This window comes from Trachurus japonicus, chromosome 5 (genome assembly GCF_045865225.1).
Source record: "Trachurus japonicus isolate A0001 chromosome 5, Traja_1.0".
Classification (NCBI taxonomy): Eukaryota; Metazoa; Chordata; class Actinopteri; order Carangiformes; family Carangidae; genus Trachurus; species Trachurus japonicus.
This window is the reverse complement of record NC_140911.1, coordinates 26,538,671-26,553,472: the sequence shown is the minus strand read 5'-3', so window position 1 is coordinate 26,553,472 and position 14,802 is coordinate 26,538,671. Positions and strand designations below refer to the sequence as shown.

The window sequence follows — 14,802 nt, the reverse complement described above, 5'->3', positions numbered from 1 at the left end:
ATGTAACCAGTTTATGTACCTGTCCTGGTTTGATAAATCACTGCTCTGCCTCTTGACTCAGCAGCTTCTGTTTCTACAAGTTTAGTGCAAGGTCACAATGCAGCTGCAGCACAAACCGAAGCAGTAACAGTACAGTCAGATTGATTTGCTCGGAATCCCAGTGCATTGTGGGATACTCCAGTTAATGCCTGGCTCTCTCATCCCCCCTCGGAGTATGTGTGAATGAATAGAACCTCCCCTCCCTCTCTACTAGTCATCCTCTCCACAAAGGCAGAGTCAAGCCGTAGGACTGTGCTGCTCTGGGACTTGGACGATAAGAGAAACACAAGCACTATCAGAGCTCCAGATCATGAATGTATGCTGAGGACAGCCCGTCCTCCCGATGCGTGTGTCGCAGCTGAGTTGTGCGGGGACATTTTGGTCAAGATGATTTGTCTCCTCTGAGGCAGCACAGAGGATGTGGAAGAGACTGCACTCTCTCAGCTCCTGCAGGGAGTGCTGCAATGCAGGGGTGTATCAGAGAAATAGGAAGCTAGAAGGCAGTTTGCCCAACAGTCAGCTGCTGCTCACACTCTTCCTCCCTTTCCTGCCATGCCTCACTTCTTCCTCTGCTCGTTGCTTTCATCTTTTCTTTTTCTTATCTCATCCTGCTCTCTCCAGACTCCTCTCCTCCTGTGTTCCTCCCTCTGTCACGCTCACACATGCACGCATATTTACACACACACACACACATGCACTACAAGCACTGCTCATACTCTGGCCAGTCAATACTGCAGCATGGACAGTAAACAGAGAGCACCATATGGTCATAATTGGCCCTGTACATGTGTTGCAGTGAATATGGTGTTTGGAAGTACCAGTTGGTCAGCAAGATGTGTGTGTGTGTGTGTGTGTGTGTGTGTGTGTGTGTGTGTGTGTGTGTGTGTGTGTGTGTGTGTGTGTGTGTGTGTGTGTGTGTGTGTGTGTGTGTGTGTGTGTGTGTGTGTGTGTCAGCTCCTGTGCCAGTATATACAGTATATTGTCTGTAAACACTGGGTGAATGTTTTTAGGTGTATTGTCTCTAAACACAAATAAAAATAAGATCTTAAAGCTGAATATGAGGAGGATTTGAAGGATGTCACTAGAGAGTAGAGTAGAGTAGAGTAGAGTAGAGTAGAGTAGAGTAGAGAATACTTTATTCATCCCTAGCAGGGAAATTCAAATTAGTCCAGTAGCTCACACAACAATGACACAAAAAAGAAAGAAAGATGAACACAAAAAACATTTTAAGAAGTGTTATATAACACGATTGCAGCAGGAACAAATGACCTATTAAATCTTTCCGTTCTGCAGGTCAGGGAGATGAGCCTTTTACTGCGGCTGCTCCTCTGACCTGTGAGGGTTTTGTGTAGAGGGTGTTGGGGGTCACCCAGGATGGTCTTCATCTTACTAGTACTCTTTTGTCTGACAGCTTAACAACTGTGACCCCTTTAAGGTCCATGTTGATCTTTTTTAACTTAAAAATGTGATTATTATTCTGATTTGTCATTGCAGGAAAAGCACAGGTGGAGCCATGTACACCTACACAGGTGTTTTTTTCAGGTTGTAACTGGGAAGCGCTGTAGTGGGGTCACAACAAACTCCATGTTCCATGATGAAGGTTTAATGCCCAACAAGCCTGATGATGGCAAAGTGAAATAAGCCCTCTTGTAGTCTTGAGGATGGAAACCAGGTGGTACATGTGTGAGTGTACCTTGGTTATTAAGGGTTTTTAAGTAGGCTGTTTGAGAAAACCATAAATGTGAGCCTTGAGCACCTAACAAGATCGTAGCCTAATGAAATGCAAGCATCATTAATGCTGCTGATTGCAGCGTTAAATCCAATGTGTGCATTTACTAAACTATTTTAAGGACGTTCTATCATTTTTAATGGCATAAAAACCACAATGAACTCTTCCCTCTTACAAGTATTATGTAGGTCGGTAAAGCTGCTACAGAGTTCTGCTGTCTTTTTAAAATCCCATAAATGATTCAAGTCTTTGCACTGACTGATACACTTCTTCACTAAAATGAACATGGACATAGGTAGATATAAATACATGAGCATCTATCCTATTATAGGTTGATAAACCACCTTTACCTTAGAATTAGTAAAATTTTCTTTTTTGTCAACAAACAGAATGTCCACATGTATGTTGTTTGAATAAACTTAGATATAAAATCAAATATACAGTATAGTTAATATGAATGGCTATGTTACACCATGAAATACAGGTATTTTCTTTTTTTTTTTTTGGCTTTCTTTTGCCTTTATTTGATAGCACATAGTAGATATAGACAGGAAAGGGGGAGGCAGAGAGAGGGGGAATGACACGCAGGAAAGGTCCGCCCAACGCGGGATTTGAACCGGGGCCGCCTGCGTTGAGGACTGTAGCCTCTACATGGGGCGGCCGCCTTAACCACTGCGCCTCGCACCGCCCCAAAATACAGGTATTTTCTAATCAATAACGAATAATATGAACATTGCAAATTTTACTATTTGTACTCCACTATGGGTATATCTTCATATATCCAGAGGATACATATTAAAGCTATTTTTTATTAAACTATTTGTGGCCGTTTTTTGTTTGTTTGTTTTTACACTTTTACATTGCATATGTATTTGATGGCACAGTCAGCACTGAGAAATGTGGGACTGTCTATGGAAATAATGATATGCGAAGAACATAAAGAAATGTCAGTAATTGCAGTAACGTAACAGTAAGTGGCGTGGGAGGAGATGCAGTGTGAGCTTAGAGTCAAAGGGTCAAGACCAGTCAGGTGAGCTACAGCAGCTGATCGATCTCAGGCAACTAAAACGTCTCTCCGGTAGATAGAAGTTTAAAAACTTTCAATAATGATTCAGAGGCCAAAACCATGTTCTCCAGTGTCAATCAGGCATCAGCAGTAAACACAATCATGCTGCAGTATTACCATCAACTTACATCATAAGAGACATGGAAAAATAATTCTAATCACAGGGGTAAAACTAACAACAGTAATTAACTGCGTAATGCCTCTCTTCCAAATTTCCCCCGTGAGTCCAACTGTATACCTTTGCTTCGCAGAAAAATATGACGCCCACAACTATTTCCCTTTGGTGATGAATTTAACTGAGACAGTAAAATTATGAAATAAAGTTTGATCCACCAGAGATCATAATTCATAATGTAAAAGACATTTTGACAAGCTGTCTTCGTTCAAAATGAACTTCTAACCAATTACAGCCACAGCAATTAAACAAAAATGCTAATTCAGCTCTGTGGTGGTGGTGAGTTTCTGAATGGAGTCATTTTTACTGATGATTAACTTAAGGTGTGATCAGAGGAATCTTTTTTCGTCTCATTGTTTCTGAGATTGGGGTCTGTCTAACTCCTGGTTCTGCCTTTCCTTAAACAGCTTTAATGCAAAAAACATGGATTCACAGCATACACCATCAGGACTGAGACTGTTTTGATGACTAACAAAGATACAGATCTGTACATCTACTTTCTCCTCCCTCCTGGTGCTGAAAATAGCCTGAGTGACTAGTGCTGGATAGTGGTGCATTTAGGGTGTGAGCAGAAGGGAGGGAGAGAGCCACTTTTAGACAGAGGGGAGGGAGGGAGGGAACGCATCTCCCCACTAGTGAAGGATGTGTTGCCCAACTGCACAGATCTGGGGCAACATGACAGAGTAGTACTGAGTAAAGAGAAGCCAGAAGGGACACAAGTTCAGTAAGTAATTATCTGATCCTTTGCACTAGCTTCCTACATTTCCTCTTCTTTTCCTCCGGCCTTGAAAGCATTTCAGATCAGATTTCATCTCAGACTTTTGCTAATTAAGCAGTGAGCAGTCATTTTCCTACAGCTTTCTGTGCTTCATTAAAACACACAAAAGGAGACTTGGTTCCACTCAGAAGCAAAGAACTTGGGGTGAGTTACCAAAGTCCAAAACAAGCAATGAACCCGATGCGTCACTACTGGCATCATCTATTCCTTCTGGCCCTGCAGATTTGTCAGAGGTTTCATCCTAGACTGGTTCCATTAAGGAAGTCCCTCCTCAGCAAATCCTCAGTTGTTGTTTTTTCTGCACCAGCCCACAAAGAAACCTAGAGAGATTGTTTCTGTTATAAGTATTGATAGAGAATTGTGTTGGTACTTTAAAAATAGATTGACATGACATGGTTTTAAAACTTGTGTCATCAAGCCTCAGATTCCAGTCAGCTGAGAGTGAAGGACTCACAAGTAACAGTAGATGGCAGTATATATACACTGTTCAAAGAGGTTAGTAGTAAAATGGCTCTATATGCCGATGAAAGCTTCAAGGAGTCTTAATGCACATTTCAGCATTCAGCATTCTGCTGTATATTCAGCGCCAGTACTTGTACTTAACTATTATCATTTTATAATACTTCCATTGCATTTCAGGAGGGCTGATCTCTAAGCTGAACTACCAATCAACTCACTGAAATCACTCCACCACTTCAACCATCAACTCATGTATCACATTTATTGTCACATAATAATAGATGACAACAGATACTTTGAATAGAAACTCTATTTGAAACCTACTGCTGGTGCTTAATTTCAACTTTTACAATATTACAGCATGTAGACAATCACTCAGCAGTAATGGTACAGTAGACACTGGCACATGCGCATCCTCACATACACGCACGTGCATGCACCCACGTACGCACACATACACACCACTAACTGAGCTACTGATTGGTGCTGCTCAGTCTAGTACTTAAAAATATTAATTCACCCCTGAAGCACTCAAAATTGATCTGCTGAAAGGTATTGATCTTTCTCCACATGGGATGCAGAGGTCGGCCTGAAACAGTCACTGGACTCATGTGCATGGTCTTCAGTGAGGCAAGTAAATAAAGCAAGAGACAAACCAACGTGCAAAGCTGATGCCAGTATCTTTTCAGGTAGTGAACAGCTGAATAAAAGGAGCACTTCAAGCAAAGCAACATTATTTTCTCTTTTAACATCCCCTTGGTTGTACCACTCTGTATCCTGGATTTAACTTTTCTACCCCTTCTTTGTTGTTTACCACCAATGATTTATCATCAACATCATTTTTTATTTGTCTAGTTTATCTTTTTTCTAGACATTAGCTCACTGACATTTGATGGCTTGTTTATTGTGTTCTTCAAGTCGATTTTTCATAGCATCAAAGCACAAGAGAAGTTATTTCAAAGTCGTATTGACAAGGTCGAGATGTTATAGTCTTTATGATACTGATTACTGACAACCAACAACTCCCACCAAGAATGACTAATAACCAAGGGGGCAGTTGTCGGTCTGAGAAGTGAAGCTCACTTCCGCGTTCAAAAAACTGCAATCCCCTCGGCTTCCTCTGGGGGCTGGCTCCAGAAGGGAACAACTCCAATTGAGCCCCATGTTAAAATAGCCGACTTTACAGCTTAAAAAAACATATTTACAGCCTGGTACATTTTATTTTTTTGGTCTCAACCGATAGTTTCTACCCCCGCACACACTCTGAGGGGGGTGAATTTTTTTTAAACTCTACCGTTTTACTATTATTAGATTTTAAATTCGGGCCAATTAGGGCGCGGAAACGTTGAATGACAGGTCCGGAGACCGCTGCTTCGAGGCCAGTGGGTGGGCTCTCGGCCGGCTAACGGCCGCACCACTCCAAATATGGCAAGTAGAATCCAACATGGCGCAGTTCAAACCCCCGTAGTAGCGGCACAAAACAGACTCCCCCAAACCAATGGGTGAAGTCACGGGTGCTACGTCCATTCTTTTTACAGTCTACAGTAGGCCTATGCTAATAACTGAATAACCTGGAGCAGAACTACCCTCACAAGTGGGTGGCTGTTTGCATCTGAATCCAAATTAGACAAAAAAAGGGGCAGAGCTTCAGTGCCAGGGTTACATATCGATACACTTCTTTTTTCTATGGAGGTCAAGCCTTAGATCAACACCATCCCACTGTATTCTCAGGCAGAGAAACAATGTGCTGTTTCTCACTTTCAACTGATAGAAAACGCACTGCAGCACCAGCAAAGGCATCGGTTCAGCAACTTTCACTTTCAGGGAAGCTCTCTGACGCTACAGAACATTTCACTTGACATGGCATGTCTGCGTTAGCTGTCAAACTGTCTCTCAGGACAAGAACATCATCAAATGGCATTTTGTGAAATGACATCACCACCATGCATACCTACTGGAGCACTACTAGTAATGATCCAGGCACACGCAGCACTGTATGAAGAGAATAAATGAAAAACATCATCAGTGTACACTGATGCACCCGACAGCCTGTGAAAGAGGATCTCAGTTTTGTGAGGTCAGGGTTATAGGCTGCAGAACAGAATCCCATTTCATGAACCATCAAGCATCACAAGTGCTCGGGGCTACACACCTCTCCTCAGGTGGAGCTGTGGCTGAAGCAAGGCCTTCTGACAACTACTGACACATTACTGATATTCATCTACTGCTTTTAGTAAAAGCTCAGAAGGCCAGGAGATATACTATAGGCTCAGATGTTACTGTGCTGACAACAGAAGAAAATTCATTTGACTGCAGGAGAAAGAATAGGATTAAAGATGATTCGCAGCAATGGTTGGGGCGACAAGACAACAAGAACATTGGCATTGCAGTGTAAATTTTGCATTAGTTAGACTGTTTTCAAAAAAACAGTTTTTTAAATTTTAAATCTACTATTTGCCAAACTACATCTACCATGAGTCCAAAACATTGATATGCTATTAAGCAAGAATTTGCTAAAGTATTGTACTCAAACATTTTCTTGCATTTCTCACTTTTTCAAAAATCAAAAACAGGACAGTCTGAAAATCAGAAACAAAATTGAGCAAAACAGACTACTGACATGTTTTTACAGCTGAGCAAACCTGGCATGGGACTTTGTGCAAAGTTTGGAGAGTTTTCAGGCATGGAAATTATGATTTCCTCAGCAGCAGAAGAAGAAGAAGAAGATGACAATGAAGAAGACAACGAAAAAGAAGAATGGCCACAGTAGCTTAGGCTGCCTGGCCCCTAATAACATACAGACATCTCTGTGAGCCTGTTTGGCCTCAGAAAGTAGTCATGGCCATTCATTTTGTCAGTTGAAAAATTGATTTGAAATGGATAAAACTGCCATTTTCAAAATAAAAAAGTGAAATCTAGCCGTTACAAAAGCATTCAGACGTCCAGTTCACTTCTTTTTAGAATCCCATTTGGCAGCAATGAGTCTTTGCACACCTGGATTTATGGAGCTTATCCTATTCTTCTGGGCAAATCCAGTCAGATTGGATGGGAAGCCTCTGTGACCATCTTCAACTCTCTCCACGGATGTTCTACAGGGGTTAAATCTTTAGCAGGGCCAGTGCCACTCAGGACAGACACATGTCCAAAGCCACAACAGCATTGTCCTGGCCGTTTGCTATCGTCATGGTAAAGGTGGACCGTCATGTTTGCATTCTCAGGTCTCGTGACCTCTATCATTTTGCCTACTGTACATTCATTTTCTTTGCCACTGAGAGGCACCCACACATCATGATGCTGCCTGATGTGTTGTGTGAATTGTGAGGAGTCGGACCATATAAACATAGCTGCATACCTTTATTGAATTATGTCCAGTCTAATCAATTTACCACATGTACTTCAGGCCCATCTCAAAGCAACATGGCAGATCTGACCACAACCTGCAGCACAGTAAAGGATCTGAATTCAGTTTGTCGTTTAATTTTATTTTATTTCCCAGGTAAAGTTCAGATTCATGGGGAAAAGTAACAATTTTATCAACTGACAATTCAAGTGTTCAGTAATTGAGGGGGTCTGAATAATTTCTGAAGCCACTGTAAATTTGGTGGTCCATTGGGAAAATGCCGTTGTTAACATGTTAACAGTTCCTCAGCAGGAAATACTCGCTTGGTTCAACAGTTTAAAAATGTAGAAAAAAAACAAGTGCACAATATTAGAAAAAACATGTCAGAAGGCATTGTTTGCAGAAACATTGATTTTAGCTAGTCAGTGTGTCATTGTTTGCTAATCAGCATAGCATTAGCACAAAGGCTGATGAGAAATTGTATTGTGAGACTTTGGGGGATCTGCAAGTTATTACACCTTGTCCTGAGGGGGGCATTAATGTCTGCACCAGAATCCACAGCAAACCATCAAATCGTTGCGCATAAATTTCACTAAAGACAATATGAACCTCGTGTGACACTACAGGAAAAGTCAGGTCCGTGATGATACAGTACATCATGTGAATGATGAATGAATTTTGATATTTTTACTGGATGAGTGCCAACTTTGAACAGCTGGTAACACTATAGGAGGAGGAATCAGGGATTCACAATGAACGCCTCCAAAATTCATGTAAATCCTTCTTGCAGGATAGTTTGGACCAAGGTTAACTGGTCAACTGACAACAAACCTACAGGCACACTAATGGCGTAGCAAAAAATTTTAAAAATAAAAAAAGCCATGTGCTTGCATATGTCTGTCAAGAAAGCCAGAAAACTGTTTCATAAGGGGACACCCAGTAATATAATCTTATCTGTGAGATGTAATTCTGTTTTAATCACCAGACTCCAAGCACAGGCTGCAAAACTGTATGACTAATCCTCTCAGTGTGCAGCTAAATGCATATTCAGCAGGAAAGCGGCTGCAAAATGTTTTTAGTCATTGTGTCTGACAGTTCACCTGACTTCTGCATCCTTTCTTGTCATTTTTACTGTCCTGTTATTCTGCCACACACTCTTCTTTTGTCTGACCTCTTTTAATGAGTCACATCAGCAACTACAGTAAATCATGCCTGTCTTAACAAACCATCAATTTAACTGTAGAGTGAGCCTGAGCCCCCTCTCTAATTGTATTGATATGGTCAGTGTGCTGTACTATTTGCTATGTGAGGTTATGCTACTTTTCCTAACTGTACATTTTCTAATGCAGCGCAGAATGCACCAAAGCAAGTACACACATTATAGGACAGAAGCTGTGTGTGTCAGCGGGAGTATGTGTGTGTGGCACATTGCAGCTAACACAGCCCTTGATTCACCTCTGCTGATGCCAAGAGGAAGTCCTCATTTGGCACACACACAGATACACACACGCACACACACACATAGAGTATCCCAGTCATGTACTCATAACACCCCCAGGGACTAAAGAAACCACTGCATCACCTGATCTGATCAAACCACTGCATCACAATCAGCCCAGGAACACAAAGCACCAACACATGTCAATCATCCAAATCTATCATTCAAAATAAAATACTTCTCTATCAATAGGAAACATCCATGGGCGATGCCTGTGGGGGCAAATAAGGATAATGTGCCACTTGAACAACAAGAGAAGGCAAAGAGGTTGAAGCTGTGGTCTGTTTTACAGTGTAATCATCAGCATCCATCAGAGGCCGTAATGCGCAAAATTTCAGTGCACATCAGTCACAGCTCTGGTCAACTATGTTACATCACAGTGACTGAGGGATGTATTTGTCTACTAAACACTGCAGAAACACACCAGTTAACTGCTGATGATTCAACACGGATTCATCTGAGCGCTGCAGACTCTTACTCTTCTACGTGGGCCCTACACTCCTGCTGGCTCAGCACATTTGACTTTGCGTGCACTCCCCCAGAGCTTTTACTGTGTGAGAGTGAGCCAACTCTCATTATCCATTTAGAGACTGACTCTCGGTGAAAAAAAAAAACTGTAAAGAAATGCAAGTGAGGTGTAAGAAAAAATGTAAATCTGGTATTTGCTGACGTAAAACAACTTTCATTTCTTCCTTTTTTTTGTTTAGTAAAATTGTCACTGCTGTGTAGCAGAAATCTAAAACCTCACTTTTAATTGTCTACATATCCAGATTCTAATCAACTATTGAAAGTGTTTTAGTTGTTTTTCTGCGGTGCTAGAAATGCCCAACTCAAGTTCTGCCTTCACTCACTCACAAACACACACACACACACACACACACACACACACACACACACACACGTTTGTTTTATTATGTAACATTATACTGCAGCACTACATGATGCTACGCATCAGGCATGAGGACTGTAAAAGTTCCACTCTGGCAGATTTGCTGTTATTGTAAGACTCTGCATTAAAATGAGAGGCGACTGGCAAAACGCTAACACTGTCTGCTCTAATTACCCCTGAGCCATTTATTCTCTCTTTCTCTCTCTGCAGAGCTTTTTTTCCACATCCAGGCAGGATGTGTGTAATGAGGCTAGGTGCCTCTGTGACAACCTTGCACGCAGTAAAGCCTCAGTAACTGATGATGCTGTTCTGGACAGAATAGAGAAGAAAAATGCAGCTTACCTTGAAGAGAGATGTGCTGCGTCCTAAACAAGGAGTGGAAGCAGAGAACAGGGTCAGATATATTCTTGACAGAGAGAAAAAAAAAAATCTTAACAATCTGCACTTTGGTGCATCCCACTCTCAGAAGACATTGCAAGAGAAAAAATCCCCAGTGCTGACAAGTCCCAGTTTCACCTGGGGGGTGGGGGGGGGGGCTGTGTGTTTCTGTCCAAGAAGTCCCCTGACACTAACAATTAAGACTGTTCTGGGCTCAAGGTGCAGCTGAGGTGCACTCAGATCAGACGGAGATGAGGAAATACACTCACAGAGATTAACATTGTTCTAACACACTGAAATCAGCACAAGCAGCAGAGCCGGTGCAGTTCCACTGCTGTATTTCCCGGCACTGTTCTCTCATTGGCTGAGGAGCAACTCAATAAAAACCCTCCTTGTCATCAATTGGGTAGGGGAGGGGGGAGAGATTTTCTGTGGCGCACTAACAACCATGCTCCTCCTCTTTTCTTTCTTGCTCTATCACCCCCCCCCGCCCCAGTACAGGCAGACAGGGAGTGCTGAGCTTTGAGAAATAGACGCAGGAGCAAGAGGGAGAGAGGGAAGAAGTGTAAAAGCATGAGGAATCGATGATTGGCTAAAAGAGAGGTGAAGATGGTAACCAGCAGTCTGCAGTGGCTCTAACAGCACTTGATTTGAGGTCCTGTGCCTCCCTGCTGCAGGAACTCTGCAGGAACCTGTGTGCAGTGAGGTGTGAGGACCAGGGAGGATAGAGGGAGGGGGAGGAGGAAGGGAAGGGAGGAGGAGGCAAGAAAGCGAGAAGGGTGGATGAGTGTGGGGGGGGGGGGGGGTGTTACCGGTCTGCTTGGGCTGGTTTTGCTGCAGTATGGAGGCAGGCAGAACACAGATGGGAAGTTGTGTTTTTTCCCCCCTCAGCCTCAGCAGCGGTGGATGTGAGTCTCCAGCAGACTCAGCAGCTGCAACATGAAAAGGCAACTAGCTCCTCTCGTCCTTGTTTATAGGCTGTTAACATGTAGCTGCTGAATAATTTAACAGAGCAGAGGGCGGGATGAGCTGCAGGAGAGACACAGATCACTGCTGCTGCCTCGTCAAGGAGACCTAGATCACAGAGTCGCCTAATTAAACAAAAAGTGTAAAAGTCAGGCAGGAGTCACGCTCAAATGTTGTGATTGGACGTCCAAACCATTTCATGTAAGCGTGAGACTACCCACAGACAAACTAGTCGCACAACAACTTGATGTTTGAGACGTTCCAAGGCGGTGTTGAGGATTGTTTACATCAGATGATGATGATAGAGAAGAATGTGTTCAGATTCAGAAGTTAAACATACACGTGAGAGTATTCGGTGGATTCTACTGTCGTTTTTAATAATCCTCAATCCACAAGACAATTCAGTGCCTCAGTTTTAATTGAATTGACTTAATGAAGTCTCATCTGCCATCTGAAATCAATGGACTACCTGACTGTGTGTGGTGGACAGCTGGAGAGAGCTGCATCACCCTGCCACTGCAGCGCTCTCCAGGGAAATCCATGCAACACACACTGGTTCTGAGAATCACAGTTTAATTCAGCTACTGTGAAGCTGCATGTAGTGTACAGTACTAAAGCAAAGCATGAATGATTTTTCTATATTTCCTCAGTCAAGATGTGTGGCTAAATACATCTCACAGTATATAATCTAAAACACTCTTTATAGCAGCACACAACTGGTAAACAAACATGAGAACCTACATGTACAATATAGATAAGTAAAACTGTGCAGTCTCACCACCTCATGCCACCTTAACTGCCTCAGTCTGGGGCTTATGAAAAAGTGTGTTCCGACAGTCTATCCAACTGATTTAGCAGTGCAACATTTGTTAATGAAAAGCAGTGACAGGACAGTGGTGCAAGTGCCAGTTTTACCATTACGTTTATTAAATCTTCTGGGAACAATGCCAAAACCTCTGCAGCAAAGAGCAGCCGGGCTCTCTTCAAGGAGGACGCACCATTTCATTGCCTTTGGCGTTACCCTTGACATAGCAGCAACCAGCCAGTGCTCAGTGCATTACCAACGATTAAAGCAACACCACCAGATGAGTCAGAGATGCTGCATCACTAAAGCGCCCTGCCTTTTTATGAACTTTCCATATTGCTCTGCTTATTTGCCTCCGTTCCCCCTCAGGGGAGGAGTCACAGAGAGAAAAGTTTTTGAAAGGATCCAATTATTCAGCCAGAGGATATTTTGTGATTGCCTTGTGCTGGACTTCAGAGCAATAAATCATAACAGATGAAACAGAGGCGCAGAGGTAATTCAGCATGGGGATTAGAAGTGGAAAATGTGCCTGAAGCGGGTGTGGAGGTCTGGTCTCATAAAGGTGAATTAGGGATCTAATGAGCCTCAAGCATAAAATGAAGAATGGAACCATGAAAAAAGACAAAACTACAACAATAGAGGCTGGGGGTGGTTGTAACATTTCTGTCTGTAGTCCCAGATTTATTTTATGTCAGTATGTTTAAAATTGAATGCAATCTATGTGGGCTAATAGCATTACACGATGTAGGTTTTTATCTCCGCAACACAAGCAAAAGCTGTACACAGTAACACACAGGAGTGAAATGTAACATTATGAGATAAGGATTATGACAAGAAAATGATACTGTAGCTTTTGACTCAAATTTTAATGGCCTTGATGTGCGTGTCAGCCAAGTAGCCCATGTTAGTTAGGCTACTATCAGCCATAGCAATAATTCATTTAAACATAATGATAAAGCTGAACAAATTTTCACCAGCGTCAACATTTACCATCTGGGTATCGATGTGTCTCAGTTTGTGTATTGGAAAACCTAAGAGTTGTAGTTGTGAGCTAGCGTAACTCACAGCTAAAGACCAAAACATTAAAGACTAACAAGAATGACATCAGATTGAAGTTTAACAATAAAAAGCAGGTTGTGGTATTTGAAACAAAAACTAAACAAAAAACTAAACAATGAACTAACGATAGCTTAAGTGACAGTTCACAGCTAAAGCGCTGGTAAGCAGCATGGAAAATATAGACTAACTATAAAGATGATATAAGATTAAAGAGTTAAGATACAAAGCAGGTAGTTCTACTACAATTAAATACATTTTGTGGGGGTGGAATGCAGCGTGAACTAGTTTAATTTACAGTAGACTAAAACATTAGCATGGCCTAGTGTCATGAAAACTATTTGAACAAACTATAAACACCAAAAGTTTAAAGAGTTTATGGTCACATTAGCACTAATAACAAGCATGAAAACTGTTAACATAGCCTACTGTAGTCAAAAAATAAACCTAACATACAAAGCATGCTGTAACAAATAAAGTTAACTTGGTCAAGTAGCAAATGTGTGCAAGTGTTGTTTACCTTAGGCTACCTTGTAGCATGTTCTCTACTAACACACACAGCTCAGCCAAATGGAATCATAATTAGTTTTCAGGTGTCTCCTCATAAGACAATAAAATTCAGGACCAGTCCATATAATGATTTCACTGACAGGAGAAATTGAGATCAGTTGGAAACGCCAGGTCTTCACTAATATAACGTGGCCCGCCCAAAAAAAATGTAATGGCAATGGATTTAGTAAATCAGGTAGCCTACAGTATAGGTGTTATTTTCATTGTGGCTCCAGGTTCATCACTTCTACACTCACTGTTACACTTAACTGGCAATTTATATATAGCCTTTTTATTATAGCTGCTGCTGCAGATTTGACATGTTGGTTCAGATGTAGTTCTGATATTGGACAGTCACAACCATCTACCCACCATGAATAATTAATCCAAATACACAGTCAGAGAACTCCTACCAAAACACTTTGTCACCAGACTGACTACAGCAGGGTATACTCAGTTACATGATTTCACAAATTACTGTAGGATATAATCGTATGGGGTACATTTCTTATTTCATATCTGCACTTACATTATTCAGCAGTGATTTTTAAATTGGTTTTCATCGGAGGTTTGACACCTCTTCAGTGCAAGACCTAAATTAGACAGGAAGTCTCTTGCTCCATGACCCTATTGCAGCATGTCAGCATCCAGGGACCAACCAGAAGTAGGCCTGAGACCCATTATGGCTCCTAGCCCACGGGTTAAAGCTGCACTATGCAAATTGTGCAAGTGGCTCAAAAAGGCATGGAGAGCTAAAGTGTGTCTAGCTAAAGGATTCAAATGTGTATCAAATGGACATTATATGAGTATCTTTCCAAATCTCTCAAGCGTTAATCCTCTTTTTCAAAACTTCAAATTATGTAGTTAACATGTGACATGACTGTTTCCAACCTATTTTCAGAACCTGCAAATGTCATTGCTTCATTGTAACACAAGAGGTCGCCACACTCAAAGAGACAGATGTTTTATTTTCTTTTAACTGAACCCCCAATGCTTGATCACTTAATGGAGATTACACTTTTAACACTTTATGTTTCTGCATGGCAATACTAAATGTGTATTCTTTTCTTGTAAA

The 14,802-nt window shown here is 41.7% G+C and overlaps 1 protein-coding gene across 2 annotated transcripts in view; it reads right to left on the bottom strand.

Annotated features, from left to right (window-relative positions):
* Positions 1 to 10,865, bottom strand: part of syt2b (synaptotagmin IIb) — a 29,039-nt gene extending 18,174 nt beyond the window's left edge. Inside the window, exon 1 of one of the 2 annotated variants that reach the window (XM_085777045.1) lies at positions 10,316 to 10,865. The gene's annotated coding sequence lies outside the window, so the exon portion shown is untranslated. The remainder of the gene's footprint in view (positions 1 to 10,315) is intronic. The other variant, XM_085777043.1, reaches the window with a different exon arrangement.
* Positions 10,866 to 14,802: the final 3,937 nt, after the last annotated feature.